Source organism: Castor canadensis, chromosome 4 (genome assembly GCF_047511655.1).
Source record: "Castor canadensis chromosome 4, mCasCan1.hap1v2, whole genome shotgun sequence".
NCBI classification, from domain to species: Eukaryota; Metazoa; Chordata; class Mammalia; order Rodentia; family Castoridae; genus Castor; species Castor canadensis.
Genome location: NC_133389.1, coordinates 28,058,439 through 28,085,217, shown reverse-complemented (window position 1 = coordinate 28,085,217; position 26,779 = coordinate 28,058,439). Strand labels below are relative to the sequence as shown.

Genomic DNA, 26,779 nt, shown 5'->3' with positions numbered 1-26,779 from the left:
CCTAGCAGACTGTGGAGGGACCTCCTACTTGGTGTTTCGGTTTCATTTATGGCTGTGCAAGTGTTTATTTATGGGTTCTGCATGCCCCTGGGGATGGGGATGGGGATGGAGTATGCATCCCCTAGCAGGGCTCAGAAGGGGCTTGGTGGGATGCACAGCAGTTGGAAGGCACAGGTGCTCCGATGTTCTGTGTAAGGGGCCCTGGACTCCTATACTGCCTACCTTGGGATCCTGGGGAGCTTACCTCGCCCTCTGGGCTCAGTTCCTCCCCTGTAAAGTGAGAATGGCAAGGGCTGCCCTTGCCATGGTCTTTACAGTGGTGATTTGGAGGAGTTTAGGAAGCAGCACCAAACACCCACCCTAACAGAGGTACAGCTTTTTGGGGAGAATGGCTTTCTTTTCCCAGGTTGGGCCTTTAGGGGTTAGTACCCAGCATGCTTTCCATTCCTGGAGATTCATCCAGAGGGGGCTCCTGAGGTCTTTCAAAACCCAGAGGGTGAAGGCCCTGTGAAGGTTGGGTCTCGGGAGAATGGAGCTGAAACTGGAATCTGGCAGGTTTACCCCACTCCCTGGCAAGCCTTCCCCTTCCAAATATCTCCTATCTAATCTGGAGAAAATTGCCTAATTGCTTCAATAGCTTCCTTTACATTTTCAAAATTCCTCATTTAGAGGGATTGGTGGTCTGCCGCCAGGTCTGCAGGACTGTGCAGAGCTGACTACCAGCTGCTAAAGAAGAGGGCAGTGGCCTCTGCCCATCCACCTGCGGGTACAGCCACAACCAGCAGTATCAGAACATAACGCCCAGGGAACCCTCACCACCCGGCACCAAGACAAGCACATCCAAGCACTGGCTGCACCACTGGATGGCAGCTCTTTCCAGCTTCCTTCCCAGGCCATCCCTGTGGTCACTCCGCCTGTCTGCAGGGTCCTAAGGGTCCCGGAGGCTGGGAGAGGGTGGGGAAGCGCACCGGGGCGGGGGACGAGGGGCGGGGGGCTGCCCTCCGCGCACCAGTTCACCTCAGAGCAACAAGATCCCAAGCTTGCCTGGCCTGCCCGTCTACCCACTCAGGGTGAAGGGCAGGGAAGGTTCGTCATCCACAAGTTCAGCCCGTGATTCCAGCCTGGGGATCCTACAGGACTTCCTCTGGCGCGCCTAGCGACTTCTGACAATCCCTCCTTTAATTTCTGCCCCTGTCCCTGGACCGCGACGTCTGCCAAGTTGCCATATCTTTTGTTTCCCCTCAAGTTTTGCATCTGATACTCGGGAGGACCAGGCTTTTATTTGGGTGAGGGCGGCGGTGGGGGGGGGGCGGTTGGAAGCAATTGAAACCAACAGTGTACATCCACAACTGCCTTTTCGACCCACTTGCACTCTTTCGCTGCCCCCGGGTCTAAAAGAACCTGAGAACGAGGGTCAACAGCACCGGGAAAGCCACGAGTGCCCATCACAGAGTTCCAGGTTGTCTCCTGGCTCCGCCAGGGTGTGCGGCCCCGCGTCCCTGCACCCGCTTCAGCGAGGCACTGGTTTGAATGTCCTGCGGTCGCCGTCACCCGCTCTAGCGCGCGCTAGCCAGAGCCGCTCCGAGGCCGCGGAGGCGCCCCCCACAGCCGCAGGGTCCCCGCGGCGCTTAGCTAAAACGTCCAGAGTGCCTGGGGATGGGGGGTCGCTGCTGGACACCCGCGGAGCGACCCCGACCGCCCAGAAGGGCTTCCTTCCCACCGCCTTCCCCTGGCCCGGCCGGGGCTCCCCGGAGCCCCGATCACAACCCCACTTTCGGACGAGGCCACCGCAGACCCACCTGGCCTCCCCAGGGACGCCGCGCTTGTGCCCCGGCTGTGTCCTGAGAGCCGCCAGGGTCCCGGGCTGGGAATCCACGCGGCAGCGCTGCTCGGGGAGCCTGCCACAGCCGGCGGGAGGTTGTCATTGATTTGCGCTGGGCGAGTTAAGCCATTCCAGGAGTGGTTTGGAGCGAGCACTCCCACCCCTCCCTCCAACCAGAAGTATTTGGCAGACAGCCCCTTTCGTCCACCTGTACTGTTAAGCACGGGACAAGGACCAATTTCACAAGTGTCGCTTTCTGCTTCACTTTATAACACGCAGATTCAGCTCTTTGGGGAAGGTAAAACAGTAATGAAAGCAAGGGCGGAGGTGAAGTTTTTCTTTTCTTCTCTTTTCTCCTGGGTCTCTCTGGCTCCTCCTCCTTATCCCCCAGTATTTCACAAAATGCCTTACCATTTATCTCAAGGCAAGAAAGGCTTTTTATTATTATTGTTTTACTCGAATTTGTGTGTATGTTATCTTTAGAGGCAATTTTGTTTCCATTTGCCTGAAACCTGAGCCCAAGAAAATTACTAGAATTATATGTTTTCTTCTTAAAGGCTCAGGATCGTAACTTAACAAAATCAAACAGCAATCATTCAAATGACAGAGAGAGACAGAGAGAGAGAGAGAGAGAGAGAGAGAGAGAGAGAGAGAGAGAGAAAATGAAGTGCAGTTGGTAAGCACAAAACTGCATCTCCTTCCTACAATGGTGGCCCAGCAGTGCCTGGCCATTGCCACCTCTCTCCACCAGCCAACACACATCACACACACCAGCTGACTGGGATGCCAACCAGAGATTCCAACCATCACCTTTGAGGTGGGCCAGCCACCCATCGCAGAGAGGTGTGGTCCAGTACCCTCTCCCCAGCCTATCCTTCAAACCATACACCACACCCTTTTTGAAAACCACCAGCTGGGAGGCTCTGGCTAGCTGGCTCTGTCAGGTCTCTTTCCCTTCTGGAACTGTCTGGTCACCTGGGGGAAATTGCCATTAATTCTGGAACAGCTGGTTGTTCTCAGAAATGGGGGAAGAGCCAGGGGAGGGATCCCTTCCTGTTGACCAGCTTCCCCCCCCACCCACCGTGTGGGTGGGAGACAGTGAGAGCTTGGCTTTCCATTGCCCTATCATTCTTCCAGGGACAGGCCCTAGAGTATCCAGATTTCAATGGTAAGTCCCAAAGCTACACTGGCTCAGAAAGAGCCAGGCACAAAGATGTCACTTCCAACAGGCGTCCTTACCTGAAATACCAAAGTCAGTGATTGAAGTCTTTGGGGCTCACTCAATTGAAGGTGCATCCCAGGTGGGCAGGCAAAATTACTGCAGGAAGGGTCTCTGTGGTTCTCTCTAAAACTGTTAAAGCCCATTTTGAGGGTTGAGAGAGGTTGAGGGACAGAAGTTTCCATATACCCTGGAATGAGTCTATCAGCTACTCCGTATAGTGGTAGGAGGGCTAGCAGAGGAGAGCAGCATGAAGGGAGAGGGGCTCAGGGGTGCTGGGAAGTAGAGGGGAGGGGACGCTAGATCAGGGAATGGGGTAGTGAGAGAAAGAAGGGGGCCACTTCATCAGAGCAGATGGACAGTCTCCAAGATTGGATGGCTCCATTTTTTTAAAATCAAAAACCACAACACCTGGGAACGGGAACACCCGGGAAATGAAAAATCAAATCCCTGTGTCCACACAGTCACTAAATAAACATCCAATGAAGGGTACTCCATGCTCCACTCCCTGACCTGGGCAGGTAACATGTTTGCTGGGCACCCACAAGGGGTTTGCCCCAATGGCCCACATGTGGGTGGGTACAGCAGGAGCCTCCCTCAGACAGAGCCTCTTGTCTGTGGGGCAGATAAAGCACAGGGAGGGCAAAGTACATCCAGCACTGTCCACTAAGGAACGGGGTGTGACTTCTGCAGAGTGGCCAAGGGGCCCAAAGTGCATAGAAGTCAGGCCTTTGTGGACAGGGCTCCAGGAGGAAGTGGGCCAGGCAGCCGAAACTCATGCTTCTGAGAGCAGGAGAGCATGTTGGGTGGGAGTGAAGGCAAGAAGTGGTATCATGGGTTGGGTGGGCAGCTGGTCTGGCTCAGAGGGTCCTCTCAGTGTAAAACTTAAGGCGGGGGTGGAACCAGTTTATGAACACAGTTTCTGGCTTGGAGCACCTTTTTCAAAGCCAGCTGGAGTGGGGTGGGGGTAGAGCGGCTGTGGGCGAGGGGTGCTGCAGGAAGAGGTGAGAGAGGGGACTCAGGGGCTCCTCCTCATAGGGCTCCAGCACTGCTCTGGAAGGAGTGTCTGGTAGGCCGGTGGGTGGTGCCAGCACCAATGGTATTAAAGCCAAGAGCCTGGGGGAGAGCTGGCTGCTATCCAGGTGCTGCAGTGGACAGTGACTGTCTCTCCTCCCTCCCCGTTAATCACCAAGTGTGTGCCCTGCTGGGTCACTCCCTTTGGAATGGCTCTGGGCAAAAAATGGGAGCCCCGCCCCACCACTCCCCTAGCCTCACTCAGTGCCAGCTGACTCCTTGGAGCAGGAACATAAAGGGGACGTTCAGAGAGGTGGGGTGGGGAGAGGAGCACAGGGAGGCTCCCAAAGCCACCCACCATCCGGGCTCTGGGCAGGCCAGACTTTAGATCTGTGATCATGCATTTCCTTCTGGGCTGGTTCTTTCTGGGGCCCTTTTTGGACACCCCGCTCCACTCACCCTGTTCCTCTGCTCTCCCTTCCACCCTGCCCCAGCTCTACCCCATCCCCTCACTCCTGCCCTGCCTTCCCCAGTCAAGTCTGCTAGAACACATGGAAACAGGCTGGCTTCACCTGTGTCCTGACAATCATGGCTGGCCCCAAACTTACCTCCCCCATGTCCCAGGAGGGGAAGGCTCCTACTTCAGCCACAGGCATGGTTCAGAAGGCTGTGCAGAAACACCAGGAGCAAACACATATTGTCTTCACCTGAAACCCGGGCAGGGCTGGTGGTTACTGTAATGTGGGCACTCAAATAGCTTCTGTGCACAGGGCACACATGAACGTAGTGTCTGTACGCACACACACAAACAGATGGACTCAACCTGAGCCATGTGCCTAGAAATAGCAACACTAATATTGACCTAGGACCAAGGCTCCCCATTTAGTCCTTACAGCAACACCACAGGCACATCCTATTACTTTTTCGTCCTACACATGAGGAAATGGGCTTGGGAAGGTCTCCTAACTTGTTCAAGGTCACACTGTGTGACGAATCATAACACTGGACCCTTCACCTTGGTCTTCATGGCTCTGTTGTCCAAAGGCTGCCCTGGAGTTCAAGCCCTGGCTCATCTAGTTTATACAGTTGGTTTCTTAAGGAGCTTGACTTTGCCCATGTATGCCTCAGTTTATCTACCTGCTGAACAGGAGGGCAATGTCTCTTACTGTCCCCTGAGGTTATTGTTAGCTAGGAGGAAGCTGAGATGGAGGTTGGACGTGGATACTGCATGGGAGCAAGTCTTCTTCGAGAACGAACTTGGCACTGGGGGACAAGTATCACTCAAGCCAGAACTGACAGCCACCTTTGCTGCCCCTCTCTCCTTCCTGCGCCCCACCCTGCCCCCAGCGAAGCCTCCTCCCAAGTCCCTTTCCACAATACATCATGAATCTTCCCTCTTCCTGCCACCTCTGCCAGGACTTTCCAGACCACGCCTCTCTCACCTTGACTTCTGCAAGGACCTTCTAACCCATTTCCCTGACATATTCCTGTCCTGGTCTTCAGCCCAGTGCCACACAGCTCCCAAGTAACCCTCTTAGAACATGCAGCTGGGGCTGGGAGTGTAGCTTGGTAGTAAAGTTCACATCCACCATGCCTGAGACCCTGGGTTCAATCCCCAGTGCTGGGAGGAGAGGGGGAGCATCTATTGATGTCACTTACAATGCTCTCTGGATTGTTTGCTGTGGCTCACAAGCACTGCAAAATCCCAGCCTCTCTCCAAACTGTTTCCCTCCTGCTCCTTACTATTGTCACAAGCATATACACCACATTCCCTCCCCTTCCTGTTGTGGGTCCTGATTTTGATTCCTTGATCTGAAATGTTCTCCCCCACCTTGGGTCTCACAGGAGAGTCACCTCCTCAGAGAGGCCTTTCCAGACCACACAGATAAATTAGGACCTCCTCTTCCTGTTTTTGGTCTCAGGCCCTTGATCAAAGCATTGCCATAACTTGCATGCTTTATTTTATTGCATGTGTCTGTTGATTTTAGTCTTTGACTATCTGCCTCTCTAGAATGGAGGCCACCTGAGGGCAAGGACCCATATGCATATTGCACCGCATCACACCTGCCTGGTATGGTGTGGGATGGATGTTGATTAAGAAGGAAAGCCCAAGGGGTCTGAGACGCACAAGGACTGGATCTGGTTGTGGCTTTGCCACTGGTGGTCTCTGTGCTCTTGGTGATGCCATGTGCCTCCCCAGAGCCTCAGCCTTATCAGAAGATGAGGTGGGGACCTTGAATGAGATGATGACCAAGAGTTCTTCCAGAGCTGGTGCTTCACACTCAGGCCTGCTCTCATCCTCTGAGAATGTGCAGAAGCCAATGACAAGCAAGCAGAAAGTCCTGGCCAGTGGTACTACTGTGAGAAGGCTTTGCTTCTGTTAATCAGCCAAATCTGCTTGAGAGGACTGAAGTGTTCTCATAGCCATGATCCAGGGCTTGGTGACACTCCACAGCCTTATACTGCCACTACCAAAGACAATACCATGTAATTGTGGAAACTGAGAAGTTTTTGTTTGTTTGTTTGTTTGTTTGTTTTTGTAGTGCTGAAGATCGAACCCAGGGCATGCTAGGCAAGTGCTCTATCACTGAACTGCATCCCTAGTTTCAAACCCAGATTGTGGTGCATGCCTGCAATGCCAGATAGTCAGGAGGTGGGGGATAGGAGGATTGGATTCAGGTCTGAGGCTCGCTTTGAATAAAAACACAAAATCCTATCTGAAAAAGAAATTAAAGGCAAAAGGACTGGGGCATGGCTCAAGTGATAGAACACTTGCCTAGCAAACATGAGGCCATGAGTTCAATCCCCACCAAATGCCTCCATTTCTTCAAATGCACAGCAGTAATCCAGAGAAGCAGAATTCTGGGGTTGGCTGGCCTTTGGCTGCCCCATCCTGTGGGAGCTGGAGGGTGAGGGCAAGGGCGAGGTGCCATGCCTCAGATGGGAGGACCGGATATCTGCAGAGTCCGCCTCCCACTTCTCAGGTGTGCTGGGGACCAGTCAGTGCTTGTCTGGGGCCTCTGAAGGGGAGGTGCTGACTAAGCGTGGGGTGCTGGGGTGTTCGCTCTGTGAGAAGTGAGGGAAAGGGCCCAACTAATTTGGGGCACAGGGAACGGCTCTGAACCTGGCTGGCTGCACAGTAAGCAGGGAGAGGGAGCAGGATCTCATCCTTCTGTGCAGAGCCCTGAGGGCCCCAGGCTGCCAGGGCCTCACCCGCATCTCAGATTGTGTGGCACCCACAGCAGGAGGAGGGGAAGGTGCCAGGCAGGAGCTTCAGTTAGGCTTGGCTGGGGTGGAGCTGGGCCTGTCACCACGGGAGCAGGCTGGCAGCCTAGGGGAGAAGCAGGCTGGGTCAAAACCTGGCCAAGGTGGGGCAGTGGCAGGAAAGGGACACCACCACCTTGGGGAGGCAGATTCCTTTTTCCTACCACCTCTCTTTCCACTCCTTCTTCCCCTTTTTCCATCTTTCCTCCCTCCTTCCCCCTCTCCCTTCTTTCCTTTCATAGGTATCTACCACCTACTCTACCCCATCCCATACTCCTCCAGCTTTGGCTATAAAGTGGTGAACAAACACATGGTCTCCACCCTCTTGGAGCTGACCTAGCAGGGGAAGGACCATAAACAGATGAGCATCTAGGGTAACTCAGGTGGGTGAGTCCCATCACTCATTGCTCAGCCCCTTCCTTAGGTAAACTACTTGTCCATCTCAGGCAGCCTCTCACCTCCGCTGATCCCCACCCAGAGGAATCAAGGGACTGGGAGAACAGGAATTATAGCTCCCATATAAAGAGCAGGAATAGGGTAGAGGGTGGGGAAGTGACTTGCCCAAGGTCACTCAGAAAGCACTGGTGGAGTGGTAGTAATGGGACACCCAACTCCCTGCCCAGTGCTCTGTCACTGGCCCTCTTCTCCCAGACAAGGAGGAATTAACTCTGTACTTCTAGAGACACTGTTTTTTTAAAAGGAGCATTTATACAAAGAAAATTAAGGGGAAAATGAACTAAGAACTTCCATCTAGACAAACCACAAATTTGTCTAATAGTGTGTGAACTCTCGCTGGGTACAGGACATGCTCCCTCTGGGTCAAGCCAACCTAGAGGACTGAGCCCAGCATGGTTTGCTGTACTCTGGCCTTGACCCACACTCCCTCGGGTAAACATGGTGAATGCTGGCCTATCCTTTCCCAGTCCCTGTGAGATTCTTCTACTTCAAGAGGGTATTGTCAAGTTGATTTATAAGACCCTTTAAGAGAACTCTATTCAGATTGGCTTAGACGTAAATAGTCCCCAGTTATCCATGGTTCCATTTTCTTCAGTTTCAGTTACCCATGGTCCAGAAATACTAAATGGAAAATTCCAAAAATAAACAATTTATTAAGATTTATGCTATTCTGAACATGACTTGAACAGTTACATAAACACTGTGATACAGCCACAAGTGAATTTATTTATAAATAAGACGGCTACTAAGTAACTAGTGGGCAGGTAGTGTATACATCATGAGTACACTGGAAGAAGGGAAGATTCACACCCCAGCAGGACAGAACAGAGCCACCAGATTTTATCACAATACTATGATCCTGGGAAGCAATGGAAGTCAACAGTAGCCTCATGTTACCCACACCATATCTGTACCATTCACCCACTTCATCTCATCATGTAGGCATTGTGTCACTCCCATCATCACAAGAAGAGTGAGAATAGTGCAATGAGGTGTTTTGAGAATGAGAGAAGACATTTATGCAAGTTTTATGGTAGTATATTGTTAAAATTGTTCTATGTTATTATTAGTCATTGTTAATCTCTTACAGTACCTAATTTATAAATTGAACTTAATCATAAGCATGTATCTATAAGGAGAATCCGGATATATATATGTATTAGGAATGTCTGCAGGCACCCACTGGGAGTCCTGGAACATTCTATTGTAAGTGCTTAGAAACACAGAAACTAACCCAAATGTATTTCAAGTTCACATAATTTGTATAACTCTTTGGCAAATAAGATTAGTTTGATGTTGTTTTATAAAACCAGCTATGTCTTCTGGGTTATCAACATTAAGTGTAATACAGGCATACATTTTGTATTTAACATTATTTTTTTCTCTTGTGATTTTTTTGGACATTTGCCTAACATCCGAGGGTTATAAAAAATAGCAGCAGGGAGTTAAGGTGACCCCTAGTTTTGCTTAATGTCTTATGAAACCTTCATGAACAATCCAAGTATAATTGGTAAGAACATGTGTCTTAAGTTAATACAAGGGGATAAAATTTTATGAATGGATTTTTCAATTATAATTATGCTTTACAATGTCTGTGTAAAATAGTTTCCAAAATCTTTTTACTACTTGAAACCTTAGGTCTGTGCTAAATTAAATTAAGCAACAGATATTCATTAAATGGCTAGATCATTTCTAAGGCAAACTACTGAAACAATTACTGTGTAAGTTTAAATTTGCATGTTTTTGATTTCTTATTTTTATACAGTATTGAGAGGCTATATATGTTTAGGTCTGTTAATAAATGTTCTTTTTGCAACCTTAAGAATTGCATTATGAAATAGCATATACCTATTAAAAATGTGAGATGATATACTCATAGAATTTGCTAGTCTATTATTTCAGAATCCTTGTATTTAACAAACAATTATTTACTTCAAATCCTGAATGAAACCTTGAACCAACCTCAAGATTTCCCAGAGGGCCCCTGGGAAATTGCAAAGGATTTTTTTTATGACCTTGCAAAAAGAAATGTTAAAAAATAATTAGATTATTTGATATGTTGAGTTGCATGAAAAGTATTGCCAAATAAGAAGAGATACTTAACTTTCCTTTTGTAATATTTGTACAGGTAAATGTTATTAGTATAAATAGTTCAGAAATTGTATAAACTTCCTAGAAACTTGTTGGTTCCCTTGCTGTTCATGACGCGCCCTGGTCTGATGCTGTCAGTCAAAATTCTGATTGTTTTAGAACGTGAGTGCCACAAAAATAACCCAATTTCCTTGTCAAATGAACTTTCATCAGATCTTTGTCAATGGTCCTTTTAACTCTCTTGCTATCCACAGGTAGTTTTTATTTTACTTAGATTCTTCTCTGAAGCGTTTCCCACTACCAACAATCCAGAGTAGTTTGTCTGCACAAAAAAAGGATCATCTTGTGAACTGTGACTAAACAGTGCCCGTGGAAAGTACTGTGCTAGGTACTCTGAGGTCCAGGCTTCAGGGGACATTGCATAAGTAACTTAGAGACCCTACCACTAACCTGAGTCAGGATTTCCCCCACCTCTAGGGAGACAAGCTGTTGGTTCATAAACCTGCTAACCTCAGATCAAGCAGAACAAGAATCAATGACATGAGACTGAACACACTGATTCGGGATGATTAGGGCTTTTGTTGTACTGCTGCTGGGTTTTTTTTTTTTTTTCTCTTAAGCTACCTGTAACTCAGATACTTAGTGGATTGTAAACAGCAACACAACATTTAGCTTTTTCTCTCTACTGGATTCCTCTATCATTCAGAAACTCTTACTAAATGTTCTTATTTTCACGGCAATCTAACTATTTGCACAAGTTCAGTAGGAATCTGTCCTCTTTGTAACAGGACATGGTTGGGAACACCAGTGGTAACCAAGGCTTTGATGGAACGTCACAGCTGAGAATGATGTGGGCATTCCTGAGGAGCTAAGAGTGACCTTATGAAGCCAGTGCATATAAAGCCCTTTTGGAAAAACCAGGCTGGAACTAGGCTTACAGGGTCCCCAGCCTTAAGGTGGCTTCCTGCCAGGCCCAGGAAACTTAGAGTACTTGGAGCCACCTTAAGAAGAGAGGATTTCCCCAAATCTACAGGTTACCACAGGCACACACGCAGGTGGCAAGTTCTTGGCTCAGCTTCCCAGTCCTTAGAATCAAATTCTAGCCAAGCAACGTTACTGAGCGGTTGGTGGGTTACCACTCTTGCTGTACTATACATGTAATAAGGCCAAATCTAATGAGACAAGTGGCAACCTTCCTTTGATTATCTTTGATCAAAAAGGGTACGGCTATAGAGAGAAACTTTGTGTGTCAGTAGAAAACACCAGCATGCCCTTGTGAGTTACTAGCTTTTTCCTTGTCAGTGCATGTGAGTTTTTGTCATTCACCTGCAGATTGGACTGGATCCTGCCATCTTGCTCAGTTTTCTCTTCACTAGTGTTTGACCAGAAGGGGGAAGGTAAAGACAGGGATGCAAAAGATGAGGTCAGGTGTGTGTGTGTGTGTGCATGCTCATGTGGGTATAAGGTGTGAGATGTACAGTGATATAAGGATTAGTAGCTGGCTGGGTGACTGATTGCTAGATGGGGAAGAAGTATATACCCAAACTTTTTTCTCTGTTGCATCAACCGCCAAACGGAGCTCTGACACCTAGAAAAGTGTCTGGTCTAGCTGGTTCCATCATACTCAGGCAGAGACTAGCCTCACTCCTTGTGCTGATCAGCAGCCCCTTAGTGGGATAATGAACAAAATTGAGCAAACCCAAAGCCCTTGACCAGATCCAGACAAATGAGCAAGGGTGGTGGGTTCACACAATGACCTTCACTACACTGCAAGGCCAGTGAGACAGGGATCTTCTAATTGAAGCTGGACATTTTCTATAGTTCAAGATTAGGCTCATGGGATGGACAGGGAGACAAGGCAGAACTAAATGGTCCCTACACGATCAAAACAATGGACTTGGCCTCCCACAAGAACTACATCAAAGTAAAGACCAACTGTTCACCCCCAAGGACAGGAAAATAATCGTAACAGTTGCAAGCATTGTGCTCAGAGTTTGGCATGCATTATTATCATTTTTAATCCTCAAAAACAGTCCTATGACGTCAGCATATTATTTTCTCTTTTTACAGAATGACAACTCAAGAGTCAGGATCTGAACTCAGGTCATATTTACCACCTCTAAAATCACTTTTAATCCTGGGGAACTGGATAAGGTGGTTTAGAATAGTTTTGGACTTCAAATGCAACAGGAGAAACCAAGACAAAGCAGGAGGCAGGCTTTGTTAATCAGAGCAGAAGGAAACACTAGAAAAGGCCCTTGCTTGAAGCTGTGACGCTATTTGGTGGCATCTTCTAGGTAGAGAATTAACAGCCTCTGTCTGGGATAGTTAGCAGGTTTATATAGAAACAAATTCAATGACAAAGGCAATTTTGAAGTCTTTGCATCTCACTGATGAGCAGAGGTGCAACAGCTGGACTGTGTGTGGCAAGGGATGAAGCATATCCTGTTTCTCAGATCCTCAGCCAGTTTCCTGAATGGATGGTTACAATGCAGTTTCCTGGGCCCCAGTCAGACCCACTGAATCAGAATCTGAGCCCCAAATCTGCATTCTCACAGATTCCCTGGAGGACGTAGGTTAAAGTGGATTGATTGGTTTGGCTCAAGTTCCACAGCCAGTCAAAGCCAGAGCTGGGACAGGAACCAGGGAGCTCTCATTCATGGGCCCCTTCCAGTTCTCCTGTTCCCACCAGGTGGGGGTGAAAAATCAAGCCTGGATCACTATTCTCTTTGTGTCCCCATCTCCTGCCAACTCTGACCTCAGACACATTAGGAGCTCACATCTCAGTGCTTTTCCTGGCTTTTCTGCATTGAGAGTCGGGGCCTCTCTGATCAGAACCACCCCCCCACCCCATCCTGTATGAACGCTTCTCCAATCAGGCAGACGAGGTCATGTACACTTGTACTGTGAGCTGGATGGAGATAAGGGGGTGGGAAGGGTGCTTGAGAGTGGAGAAGCAGTGGGACAAAGATAAGGTGACAGCCAAGGGGAGAAACAAAGGCCAACCACCCCAGTTAGAGCCGTGGGTGCACATGAGGGACAATACAGTGGGAAGGTGGTTGGGGCCAGGTGATGGGGTTGGCATAACAGATTTGGGAGTTCAAATATTGGGGAGGTGGGGACCAATGTATACCTAACAAGCCATGTGTGGCTATTTACATCTGTTTCTGAAGGACTGCTGGGCTCTGGCTTCAGTGGGGTCATTAATAGGATGCCTCAGGTGGGTGACAGAAGCCCCTTAAGCTCCTAGCTACCCACTGTGTAAAATGGAGTATGTGAGCATGATTCTTTTTCTGGGGAAACAGCTTATAATGATTATCAGATTTTCAAGAAAAATGTTCAAAACACAAAATTCAGGTGAAAGGTGGGAAGTCAATTAGAAATATAAACTGTTTGTGGTATGATTTTTACCCATGGTGCACCTACGTCTTTTCCACTGCAAGAGAGGGTGATGGCAAAGCTGGGAAGAGACAGGCCCCTGGAGCTGAGGTGTTCAAGTCACTGCCCTCCAAGGATGATGAGAGGCAAAGATGAAGGCTTCGCAAAGGGATGAAGTCAGTTTGTGGGAAAGTGGGATTTGGTTTCACAACCTTTCCAGAGGTCTCTTGCATAAGATGGGACATGTTTGAAAATAATCACAGTGAGCCCTTATTGGGCACTCGCTGGGTGTCAGGCACTGTGCAAAGGGCTTTACAAGTATTCTCTTGTTAACTTTTCGCAGTGGTTTGGGCAGTGCTATAACTTTCATTTTATAGGGGAGGAAGAAGAGGCCAACGACGTTAAGTCACCTGCCCCAAAGCAACCAGCTTTAAGTGGAACGGCCAGTACTGGAAACCAGACAGGATGGGTCCAGGGCTGGATACATCCTTTGAGAGCAGTGATATCTTGTCCTCAGAACCAATCCCATCTGTCTCCTACAACAGGGCTGAACCCTGAACGTGTGAACCCAACTGCTCCTTTTGCCTTTATAAAGACAGTGTAGAATATGCACTTGAAATTTACACATGAAAACAGTTGTATGAATACTTCCACTTGTTGAGTGTCTATATGCACCAGACAATATATAAAGGGCTTTGCAGTCATTTTCTTAATTTTCCATCTTTATCAAAAGCTTCTAAGGTGAGTCCCTTTTACGGATAGGGCACTGAGGCATACGGAGGCTTAGTGAGCCTGCCTGAGGTCAGCTCGTAAGTGGAGAGGCTGGGCTATCCTCACCTTCTGCTTCTTTGCCTCTCGTTGAACAATGTAAGGCCTAGAAGTACAAGGGGTTTGCTGCTTGCTGGGGCCTGATGACTGGGGCATGGAAAAGCTCTCTGCCATGGTCAAAAGGAAAGAAGGAGGAAAGGGAGTAAGGAAGGGAGGAAGGGAAGCATGAATGAAGATCAGCTGTGTCAGGCAGCATTAGCTGTTGAGGTATGATCAAATATACAGCTATAATTCAAAAGCCCTGCATAAAGGGATACTGGCCACAGTGCTGTGGAACAGTCTTCCCTGCATCACTCACTCCAGGCTGCAATCAGAGATATGACCCATGTCTTTGGGGCTATGATCTTTGAGGTCAGATTTTAAAATGTCCTTGTGAAGTTCAGTAAAGGTGGGATCATGCTCCTTTGGTTAAAATAAAGTGACTCTTTTAGCTCTCCTCTCCTTTCTCAGGGTTTTGACTTTGATCCTGGAAGCCTGGGAGGCCTGGATGGTCTGGTGTGTGGGAGGCAGTAGGGACAGCTGTGTGAGTTAGGCAGGCAGGAATGGACAGGGACATAGCTGGGAACACCTGAAGGGGCAGCCTGTTAAATCCAGAGGCCATGCTAGATGCCAGAGTACACAGTCTGTGCTCCCAGAAGACAAGCAGGACCAGCACCAATCTGGCCTTGTGATCTGTCACCTTGGGTCCTGACAAGCAGATGTGACCAGAGGTCAGGAGTCCATCTGAACAGCAGGGACAAAGCAGGCCATGGTAACGGTAAGAGGAGCCCCTCCCAGAATAATCCCCATAACAGCCTTTCTTCCATAAGCGTTTCCACAATTAGCTCTGTCCATTTTTAGGGGGCTTATTTTCCAGACTCCAAGGTCTTCTTGGGTCTGGCATTTCCTTTCATTTCAGTAAACAAAACTCTGTGTTTCTTAATCTTGAAAGTAGCATATATGTCTTGAGGGAAACCTTATATTCTTGGGAGTCTATTATAAAAGCAGATTTTTTTTAACTGCTTTCTTTGCTAGTCATTTTATGGTGACTATTTTTCCATGATGCATTTGCCCTTATTTTCCATCTACTTGCCCTTATTCTTTCTTACCACCTCACCTGCAAGTGCCTCTGGCTGGCATGTGTGCCCTCTTATCTGAGCTACATTGTCACTGCTAGATGGTCAAGTCCTGCTCTCTTCATGTGAATTGCTTAAATGATGTGAAGAGGTCTGTATAACAACAACAGAAAGAAACCCCCAAAAAACCAGAGAAACTCTATGTCCTCACTGTATGGTACCAATCTTCACCAGACCTGCCTCTTGGAGCCACCTAACTGAATTTCCATTAATAGGTCTCTACCCTATATTCCCACTCGCTATCATGCCCCATGAAGGCCTGGAAACTAGAAAACTAAGTATGTTAGGATTGTGAATAAAACAAGAGCAAATAGACCCCAAATGACCTATTGGCCTATGGCCCCCTAGGGAATGTGTGTCAGGGCATGTGTTCTGTGACTTCTTTTGATGTTAAAAACTTATTTTATTTTCCTCTCAGTTTTTTTTTTTTTTTTTGACACAGGATCTCCTTGTATAGCCTGGACTGTCCTTGGACTTGCACCCTCCTAACTCTGCCTCCCCAGTGTTGAGATTAAGGTGTGTACCACCACACCCAGCTCTCCTTTCAGATTCTTGGCTCCACCCATATAAAGGAGGTAGTCAATGGAATGAGGTTTCTCTGAACCTCTCAGATTCTTTACTATATTATATGAGATTTTATCCCTTTCTTGCTGCTGGGATATTCGTGTGGTGTGGTCATTTTGGTGGGACAAGGCTCCCCTGGGCAGGCTGAGAACCATTGCTAGAGCAAACAGGGCTATATTTGAAAAAACAGATTTTTAGATTGTACTTTCTCTCACGTTGAGTTGTGTGACCCTGACAAAGTAGGGAACAGTAGCATACTCAGGCTTTCAGAGCTTCTGGGTTCCTAAGAGTAAGGACTCAACCCTTATTTTATGCCTAAGGAAGTGGGGTGTGCCCAAGTTTACAAAAGACGCTCATGGCTAGTCTGGAGATATCTCCTCCACAGGAGACTTGTGAAATGATTAACAACAGCCTGGGCAGGAATGTGTGCATTTACAACACACCTGGTTCTAGAAACGACTAGAGCCAGCTTCCCAAAGTGTCTGCAATGCCAGGGAAACATATATAAAAGCCAGGACGCAAAACAAGGCAAGGGGATGGCGATGGGACCAGGTTTGAGGTCAGCACCTGACCACAGATTGAGTACTGCACAAAGATGCCACAGTCATGAGGAGGGTGACCATGCCTGCCCCCTAAGGCTCAGATCTCTTGATCTCTAGGACTTGTTACTAACTCATAATATGTCATTTTCCTCTCTGGATGTCAGTTTTCCAGTCTGTCAAATGGGCAAAGCCTGTTTTATAAGATCTTAGTGTGGAACAAGTTAGATCTTGTGTGTAAAAGAAAACACTAGAAATAGAAAGTAGGGCACAAACAAAATGGCTTATCATTTCACTTTCTCCTTGTAAAGCATCAAAAGCTACTCATGTGCCATTGGCTGATGTGGTCACCAGACTGAAGCTACTTCCATTGGTCAAAGTTAATTCTGCATAGGTTCTTAAGACCCTCATCAAACACTGGGAACACTCAAAGCCTGAGAAGCTGCATGACATTTGCTGAGCCCGGCTTACACCCATTTCCATCATTATACCTTTCCCCCTCTCTTTGCTGGGAAAAAGGAAGGCACTTAGAAAGAAGCAGGAAGGAATGTCAAGTTCTAATGTAAGGCTTAGGTCTCCTTTTAAAAATTCTGTTTTCTGGAGTGAGAGTAATGTTGGATAACAGAGGAGAGGCCCAGGAAGGAGGGCAGACACCTTTGGGGGCCTCTCCAGCTGCAGTGTGGCAGGCACAGCCCCTGTCTGTCACTCAGGGGGCTCCCCCAGCTCTAAGCATTGTGATGGGATAAGATATCTTCTGAAGGCAGGCCAGGATTATAGCTGGAAGTTAACCAGTGGTTCAAGGCAGAGTGGATTGGGGCAAAGGAGCCCAGTCCTGGGGAAAAGGGCAAGCAGAGCTCTGGGGCCCTCAGACAGCTTCCCCTATGTGGCTTTTCACTATAAACTGGGGGTGTTAGTGGAGGAGAGATTTTTCAATAAACAAGAGCATTCATTAATCGCAAGAAGAATCATAAATGTCACATAAATTACATATAGACAATATCTTTGGATTGGGGTTGAACATGGGAAGGTCACTGTGGGGAAAGGGGACCTAGCAATCTCCTTGGGAGCTCATTGGTCCTACAGACAGGGAGTTCTCTAGAGTCTGTTGGCTTCTGGGGAGATGAGCAAACAATGGGGTGAACCCACCCAGCTGGACATACAGTCAGACAAAAGCCAGCCTTCCTGCCTGGAGCCTCGCACTTCTCAAAGTGACTATTCCAGAGGGTAATCGAGAGTTGCTCTTATTATCTTCATTTTACAGACAGGAAACAGAGACTGGGGTCCATTAAATGACATGTCAAACTGAAAAGGTCCTGGCTATCCCAGCAGAAAAGGAGCCTAGAATCCCACGGAGGATACTGCATCTTGGCTCACTGTGTAGCCTGAGGCAAGTCCTTTAGCCTTGCTGTGCCTCAGTTTCCTTATCTGTAACAACTGTTGGGTGAATTATCTGAGCCACTATTTGTAAAGCACTTAGAAGAACCACCCCCAACACAGATAAAGTGGAGTATAAGCCAGACACACAAGCTCTTATCTCAGAGTCCCCCTCTGCAGCCTCCAGACCAAAGGGGCCCACTGGCAAGATCCCTGTGTGTGCCCTATGCTGAAGAAGTGCCAATTCTACTCAGTATCAACTAAGGTAGTCATGGGGTTGGGGGAGGAGCAAAGAACAAGGCTAGAGCTGGAGGGAGGCAGAAAGCAGGAACCTGGCAAAGTTCTATAGTGCTTAGGGACAGTCCCTGCTTCCTCTCTTTTGGAGGACTTTGCCAAAGAGGAACATGCAAGCTCCATAAACCTATGCCAAGCAGGAACGAGAAGGTATTGGGCTAGACAAACCGACAAGTTAAATATGCACAGATTAGCACCAGGGGCAAACCCTGGCTCCCAGCTTTGTCCCTCCTCTTTCTTCTCTTTGCTTTTGGTGGCTTTGTTTTAGTTCCTGCTAAGGGTCCTCATCAGAAATGATGGGTGGTTTGCCTTTGGGGAGGACTGCAAAGATGCAGGCAAATATGGCCTGGCTACCTTTTTCATCCCTCTTGCTTTAACAGGCTCCAGGATGACCATGAACTCCAGTGTTTCCCAAAGCCATGATCCTAATTCTTAGAAAGCAGGGACTCCTAAGCTTCTAGCCCTGGTGCCGCCTTTGTGGGGCTGCAAGTCCTCAGGCAAGAACGTCTTCCTTCCTGGTCCTCACTGTTCTTATCAGTAAAATGAGGGTCTTGGAGGGATGAATGGGATGATGAACCTGAAGGCTTTCTTCCTGTCTGTGAGTTAGGGCCAGAGCAGAAGGGAAGAATTATGAGTGGTTATTGATGGACCTGCTTTCTTCCAGCTCCTGGGCCCTCTTCTGCAAGACTTTCTGTTTTTATATTTGAACTGGCAGTACACTGAGCTATTCGTTCATTCAACAAAGGCACAGAGTGTCTCCATGTCCCTGGCTCTGCCCTGGTGGGAGCAGAAGGCAGCAGACTCCAAAATCAGGATGGCAAGGAGAGGTTAAGGGGGAGAGTGACAGGCATGACCTTCTCCACGTCACTGCCCTGTCTGCCCATCTTAAGATTTGGAAGGCAACTGATTTTAATGATTGGTTGCGGTGGACATGATACTTGTGGGGGAGCGACAGACTAGAATGGAACATAAAGCTGGGGGAAATCCCTAGGGCCATCTCTACACATGAGAGCTCCCCAGAAATTGGAGATAGGAGGATGGGGAGGGATGACGGAGGCTCCACTTCCATCTTTCTGAGCTCTGCATCTGCTTCCAAGCAGCCAATCAGAAAGCTGGGAAGACTTGCCCTAGACCAGGAACCGCTGTAGCCTCAGGTAAGCCCTTTCCTCTCTCATGGGTCTCCCCATCCTGCAGTTCTATTGGTTGTTCTGTGTTTATTAAGTACAAGCATGGGGAGGAGCTCAACCCAAGTCCTCACTTGTTATTTAACTGACTGGTTCACTTATTGAGCATCTGCTAAAGGTCAGGCCCTATGTTCACATCTCCCAATGGTGCAGAAACGTCTGAAGGGGGTAAGGATCATGGTCTATCCTTCTTTCTTTCCATTCCCCTTGTCTTTACGCAGAAGATACTTACCCATGTGATGGTTAAGGGACCCTGGAGCCAGACTGCCCTGGTGTCTCAAATGGGAAGAATAATCATTCCAATCTTACAGAGTTCTTATGAGGATTCAGTATGTAATGTTTATAGAACACTTAGCACTGGGCTTGGGACATGGAAGGTGCCCAATGAATGGTTGTATATAAAAGGCTTACCAAAGTGAATGGAGCTGAATTACTTCTGGCCAAAATTCATCAGCACAAGCAAGTCACATGCAGATGCGTTCCTTCCTACCCTAAATCACATATGCATTGGTAATATATTTATCTGGGGTCTGCATCCACAGACAGCGCAAAGCTGAGCTTCACCACAACCAAGCCCAACGATTGGGTAGCCCAGTCTGAGCTCATGCACTTCTGTTATCACCTAACTATTCTCTTATTCATTTACGTCAGCCTCTTTCCTTTCTAAATACTTTCTGGAAATTGAAAACAGCAGCCTGACTGACTTGAATTTCTCCTGCTTTCACTTTTCTTCAAATGTTGACCTATCCCACATATATGCCACAGCAATGTTCAGTCACAGCCAATGGCCAGCAGGCAGGACCTCACAGGTGTGGAGGAGACTTCACAGGGTCCTAAGCAGCCTAGAGGCAGAGGCCTCCAATCCCAGAGACTATGGCTCAATGGGGACGTGGTCTCCTAGCACAATGCCTGGCAGGGACACAGGATGACAAGCACCGCTGCAGGAGCAGACATGCCCCAGTCTTGTGCAACCTGTTCAGATATTGGTTGAGGGTAATGAATGGAAAAGAGTCACAGCGTTAATCACTCTGATCTGGAGATGCCAATTTGGCTCACACTCAGGCCTACCTTTGATCCATGGTCTCCTCAGGCACAATGATGGGGTTTGAAGTGACCGAAGATGATGTTAGGGTCCTGTGGTAGTCCCCACTGGCTGGCTGACTGCTCTGCAGAAACATTTTGCTAGCATTCTCAGTGAGAAGGGGGGGGGCTAGAATTCCCAGGACCCCAGGCAGCCTGGGGTCTTTTTACTTCTTCCAAAAGATACATTAATGCAGCTTTCTTGTTGTGGGTTGGTTCAGTCATCTCATCAATATTTACTGAGCATCTGCTCAGCGACAAATGTCCCTAAAATATAGCTGCCCTGAAATTAAAGCATAGTATAAAAGGAGGCACACTGGAACAGGAGCTAGGAGGCTAGAGTTCCAGCTTGGTCACTAGCAAACAGTGAACAGTGTGACCTTAGGAAGGTCACTTTCCTCTGGGTCTCAAGAGCCTCATCTACAAAACCCAGGACTGGAATGTTCATGTCTGGCGCCATTAAAGATTCTGGTTATTTAATCTGTTAAAGTAACATCCCTGATGTATCTACAATGGTGACTTGGTCAAGGACTTCCAGGCTTATAGAAAACACAAGTTAAGCAACCTACCATGTTCCCCATGGCCATGCAGAGGATTCTTGGTTTGCTGGCCTAAAATGGAGCCTTGGGATGAATGAGAAGGTGAGTAAGCCACAGAGAGAGACACAGGGTCAGGGCAGTGGGGATTGTAAGGGAGACACAGTGGCCTTCTTGATGTGAGGGATCCCTGAAAGGCCTTCCCTGCTCCAAATATCTACTTCCCAATCCCCAATCTAGGATTCTTACTCTGCGATCCCACCATTTTGAGAGGAACTTTTGAGGTGTGGGGGGGATCTGATTGCAGGGATTTTAAGGTGTAAAGGGTGCATGTCCCACCCTGCTCAGGTTGCCTGGGCCCTCAGTGCCTCTCTGCACTGGCTGTACCAGTGGCTCTGGGTGTTTGAGGCCCGAGGGGAGGAAGGGGCCTTGAAGGGACGTTGATGAAGGACCTCACAGGGGAGGGAAGACCTCCAATTAAGTCCCAGAGAGCTCTGAGGAGCGGGGCAGGGAAAGAGAAAGAGTGGGCCCCAAATTTGAATTCTCCAGGAGGGGTGGGAGCCTGAGAATTGAGGGCAAGAGCCTGGTGCCTCCTTTTGGCTAAAGAGTCCATCGAGAAGCCAACACCGACAGGGGAGGAAGAGAGGGCGGGTCAGGAGACAGGGTGGGGCCGGGACAGGGGAAACTGTAAAACCTAGCCGGGCAATGCAAGAAAAATTCCCCAGCTTGGAAGGGGTAGAGGGTGCTGGCCAGTACCCCAGTTCGCCAGGCCCACGCCCTCGGGTTGTCCGGCCTGTTTAGACTGGTTCGCCCACCTCTCCCTCTCAGCCAGACTCCTGGCCTGAACCCTGAGAAAACAGAATGGGGAACGTGATGCAACCACAGCCGCTACGCTCGGCCACCAAAGCACTGGACTCTGCGCGCACTCGCGCAGCCCCTTCCCCCGCCTTCCGGCTCCTAGCCCCGCCCACCCCCTCGTCGCCCCGCCCACCCTCTCCTTATTCCACCTCTCCCGTTATCTTCCCTTTCTAGTATCACCCCGGGCTCCGCCCCGCCCCAGGCCACGCCCCTCCGCAGGCCACGCCCCCCGGCCGGTACTTGGCGCTCTGGCTTCTCAGGCGCCCTGCATGTGCTTCTTCCTGAGCCGGGACCGCCACCCTCCCTCCTGCGGTCCCCGCCTGTTTCCCGACCTCTCCTTGTTCTCACACCGCGCCCGCGGACCTCTCACCCGCTCACCTCCCCGGGGACCGGTGCTCCGATCGGCACGGCGCCTCCCCAGCCGCCTGCCAGAGCAGAGGGGGCGGGGGTTGCTGAGCTGACCCGGAGGGCGGAGAACGCCAGGCCGGACCCCGTCGCCTCCAGCCTCCCCCCTCCAGGCCAGGCTCGGTGCCGGGGGGTGTGCCCGGCCCCCTCGCAGGCCATCAGGCAGTGCTGCAATCATTGGGTGGAGGACAGTGTCAGCTGCCGGGGGCCTGGAGGTGCAAATGTGCCTCCCGCCCACCAACCCCACGGACAGCAGCACCTTCTACTGGAAACCGAGAACCGCGGAGAGTTGAGGCAGAGAGAAGCTCAGCTCACTTATTTTCTGGGCGACCTGGGCACATTGTTTCTCTATGCCTCGGTTGTCGCATCTGTAAAGTGGAGATAATAATCGTACCTGGTGGAGCGTTAGGAGTTCATAAATAGTAGTTATTATTTCTTCCCTGCACTTGCAGTTGGGCAGAGCGAGAATATAGGATACTGTGTCATTAAAGATCAATTAAGCACCTGCTGCTTCCCTACAAGGAAGGCCACTTCAAGTGCTGCAAAGCCTGGAGTTAGATGTGGGTTGAATCCCACTCTTGCTGCTTCCTAGCTGACTATGACCTTGAGAAAAGGATTTGTTCTCTCTGGACAGTCTCCCTACTGTAAAATAGGGACATTGGTGGCAACCTTGCTGAGCCAATGCTGGGATGAATTGAGAACATGTGAGGATGGAGACCAGGGCAGCTTTTAGCACACAGTAGGTGCTTCTCAGAAAATATACATGGGAGAACAGAGAGGATGGAGATGGGAAGGACAGACTCAGTTTCTGCTACATCAGAGTCCTAGGGAGGTCAGACCTATGTGAGAAAAACACTGCTAACTCTGGAACGGTGCTCAGGCCCATCCTCAGGGTCAGTAGGAAGGGTGGCGGGTAGGCAGGGCTGTGAGAAGGAAGAACTGCCCAGGGCAGGATCTCAGGCATCCCCCCAGAGACTTTTGGGAACTGGCCCCATGACTGATGGCATCTTCTGCTTTTTGGAAGGGTCACTTAAATAGACCCTTATGGATGGTCACTTGCCCATCTCTCTCCCACCCTGACAGGACAAAGGAATGAAAAGGACAGTTGGAAAATGAGTCCTGTGCAAATCCTTTTTTTTTTTTTTTAATGACTGTCACTGTGGCCAAACCTGGTCATTGCCCTGTATAGGTGTGTGACTCTGAAGCTCAGTGACGGACCATCTGAAAATAAAAGGTTGGCCAGATGCTTTCTGGGACCCCTGGGCTGTAGCCCAGCTTCTTTCCTGAAAGCACACTGAGCTCAGACTTGTAGGAATATGGGGAAGAAGTCACTCTTTGGGTCCCAGTAATCATTCTGTGAACTCCATCTCAGAGGTCAGGAGAAGATGGGACAGCTTCCCTAGGCAGCCCAGGAAGACCAGCTGTCCCACTGAATATCACTCTCACAGCTGGAGGGAGCCTGGCCAGCACTTACAGAGGAGCAAACAAAAGCCCAGAGAAGTGAAGGGACTTGACCAAGTTCATGTGTCTTTTCGGTGTTAGTAGCAACCATGGCACGACCATGACCAAGGATGATCAAAACCTCTGAATCCATCTCATAAAATCGATATGGAAAAGCATTAGTTTGTCTTTTGGACAGAAAGTGCTTCAGGAGACAAGGTGTGCTCTCTACAGAGCACCAGCAACACTGTCCTGGGCAGGAGGGGGTTAATGGTGGGTGGTGGTGGCAGCTTTTGCCAGGTCAGCTGGGATTTGCCTTTGTGATCAACACTGCAGGTTCCATGAAGAGGCCAAGGACGCTGGGCTCAGAGTACTAATATGCATTTTTATTCTGCAATAATTTTCATACTGAGTTCAAGAGGCACCGGCTCCAAGTACATAAAACCAAATCAAATTAAATTAATTGATTTTATTGAAACCTGCTGCAGCTGTATTCAAGCCCACAGCCAGGGGCATGACCCTCATGAAATACCAAAGGGGCTCTAGAAATAATTAAATTAATCACACCCTGAGTTATGCGCAAGGGCTTGCTCCTGTACTCACAGGCAGGCACGTCTGGTCACAGGCAGGAGAGGTGCACATGGTCCCCGCGCAACCCATTATGTGGCGTTGCCCAAGGGAGATGAAGACCCAGAATTCTCATGCCTGGTCAGCCTCTTTGTGCTCTTTAGGCAACACACACTCATGCACATAGAATCATAACACCACTCACACAATCACACATACACATATGCACTCACCAGCTGGAACTTCCCAGACTTTCTCCCTCTCCCCTAGTTTCCACCCCTTCTGCCCTATCCCCCAAATCTCACTCTCCTAGATAAGAAGATGCAGTTTCTTGCTTCCTGTTGCTTCATGAGAGACCATTTGCATACTAAGCCCAGGCTAACAAGCCCCATGAATGCTCAGTAAGTTCAGCATAACCCACTGTATAACTAATTTAACCATTTGAAGTACATGGAAGGTTCTCTGGATATTCATTAAACACCTACTGTGTACTGTCTAAATGACTCCACGCTCATAACTCATTTAGTCCTCACTCCAACCCTCATTCCTCTGTCCCAGGTTGAATTGTTGTTCTTATTTACAGAGGAAGATATTGAAGCACAGAAAGTTCAAGTAATGGGCGGGCATGGTGGCTTACTCCTGTAATCCCAGCTACTTGGAAGGCACCTGTGGAAAGATTGCAGTCCAAGGCAAAAGTGTGAGACCCCATCTGAAAAAACAAACTAAAAGCAAAAGGACTGGGGATGTGGCTCAAGTGGTGAAGCTCTTGCCTAGCTAGTATAAGTCTCTGAGCTCAATCTCCAGTACTGCCAAAAAGAAAGAAAAAAAGGTCAGTTAACTTGCCATAGACCACCGGGCTTTTTGGTACATCTTATGACAGTTCTGTAAACCTTGCTGCTTCTTAGCAGCTATGACATCAGCTCTTGGGAAGCCATCCCCACCAACAAATAGGGGTGCATGATCCCAGCTTCCGGGATGAAAGGGACACTCCCAACCCTTCATTGTACAGAGGAGGAAGTTTTGCAAGTGAGCCAGGGGAAGGTTCTCCTCCAAGGTCACAAGGCAATTTAGCAAGAGCACACTGCCTCCTGTTGGCTCCCAGTGCTGAGCAGCTCTGCTCAGTATTGTCCCTTCTGGACTAAGAAAAACTTCCAATCAGCCCATCCTGTAAAGAAAACTGGCCACTTTAGAGTGGCCAGGGAGCTGTCCTGCAGAGTGGCCCATCCTCTGGGTCCATTCACGGAGCAAACCCCCAAATCATGGCCTGGTCCTTGCCTTAACTTGTACTGGCTCTATCCTCAGTGCATAGCAGGCTTTCAAAGCCACCCTTGCCAGCCCTCCCTCTGCTCCTGACACACTCCCCTCTCTATGAAATGCTTGCCCTCAAGGTTAACCTCAGAATAGAGCCCTGGATGCCGACCAAATCGAATCCCTCTCCCTACCTCTGTGAACTGGGGCTGCTGAACGCTAATGAGGAACATAGTCATCAGAATTGTGACAGCTACTCTTCATGGCCTTTGTACTGGTGGGCTGGGCACACATACTACTGTCCTTTCTAATCCCTGCGACAGCCTCATTTTACAGATGAGGAAACAGGTAAAGGGAGGTGAGTGACTCATCCAAGGATACAAAGCTAGTACCTGGTAGGTCTGTATTCAAAGCCAGGACTCTTTTAAAAATTACCAACAATTTTTATTAGTAGTACAGCATATCTGTCTGGTGCATAATACATTCCCTCCCCACCCTTTTCTTTTTCTTTTTTTTTTGAGACTGGGTCCTGCTATGTAGCTCAGACTGGCCTCAAATTCTCTATCCTTCTGCTTCAGCCTCCTGAGTGCTGGGATTACAGGTATGTACCACCATGACGGACTCCCCCCATATTTTTTGTCTAATACTCTCTGATGGTCCCTTTATAGGAGAATTTAAGAATTGTGGTAAGTGCCGGACACTGGTGTCTCATGCTTGTAATTCTAGCTACTCTGGATTACAGAGTAATCCAGAGGAGAGATCAGGAGGAACACAGTTCAAAATCAGCCCAGGCAAATAGTTCGTGAGACCCTGTCTTGAAAAAACGCATCACAATAATGGGCTGCTGAAGGTGTAGGCCCTGAGTTCAAACCCCAGTACCAAAAAAAAGAATTGTGGTAGATATATAACATGAACATTCCTACTTGAACCATTTTAAGAGCAAATTCAGGGGTATAAGTACATTTGCAATGCTGTGCGACCACCACTACTATTTTCAAGTCTTTCTTCCACCCAAACACAAACTGTAATGGTTGAGCAGTACCTTCCCACCCCACCACCCCCAGGTCCTGGTCACCTCTTATTTCCTCTCTGTCCCTGTGAATTTGCTATTCTATATGGTTTTCATAGGTGGAACCACACAGCATTTGTGCTTTGTGTCTGCAAAACCAGATCTCCTAAGCATAAGCCAGACTCTTCAGCCTCTCAGGTCCTCAGTTTCTCACCCAAAACAGTGACCACAGGGTTGGCCAGTCCTGTGGGAGTGAGGCGTCCCTGGTTACTCACAGGCAGAAGGATCTGTTTAGTGCTGGGCTGTACCAGCAGGTCAATGAAGTATCATATTGGGGAGAAGGAAAAGGGGTCTTCATCAGGGAGATGCAGCAAGAGGTGACCCCAATACTCCCAGGGCTTGGAAACTGCGCTGTCACAGAAGGCCCAGGGCAGCCTGGGATAGACCATATTGGGTGCTACACTGGGTGATGTTTTTGCTGAAGTGGGTCTGGA

General features: G+C 48.8%; 1 protein-coding gene across 4 annotated transcripts in view; it reads right to left on the bottom strand.

Annotated features, from left to right (window-relative positions):
- Zbtb7c (zinc finger and BTB domain containing 7C) overlaps nt 1–26,779 on the bottom strand; it is a 326,604-nt gene that overhangs the window by 95,849 nt on the left and 203,976 nt on the right. Inside the window, exon 1 of one of the 4 annotated variants that reach the window (XM_020159589.2) lies at nt 1,800–2,112. The exons of the other annotated variants lie outside the window; for them this stretch is intronic. The gene's annotated coding sequence lies outside the window, so the exon portion shown is untranslated. Of the gene's footprint in view, nt 1–1,799; nt 2,113–26,779 lie in introns of those variants that run through there. 4 annotated transcript variants of the gene reach the window in all.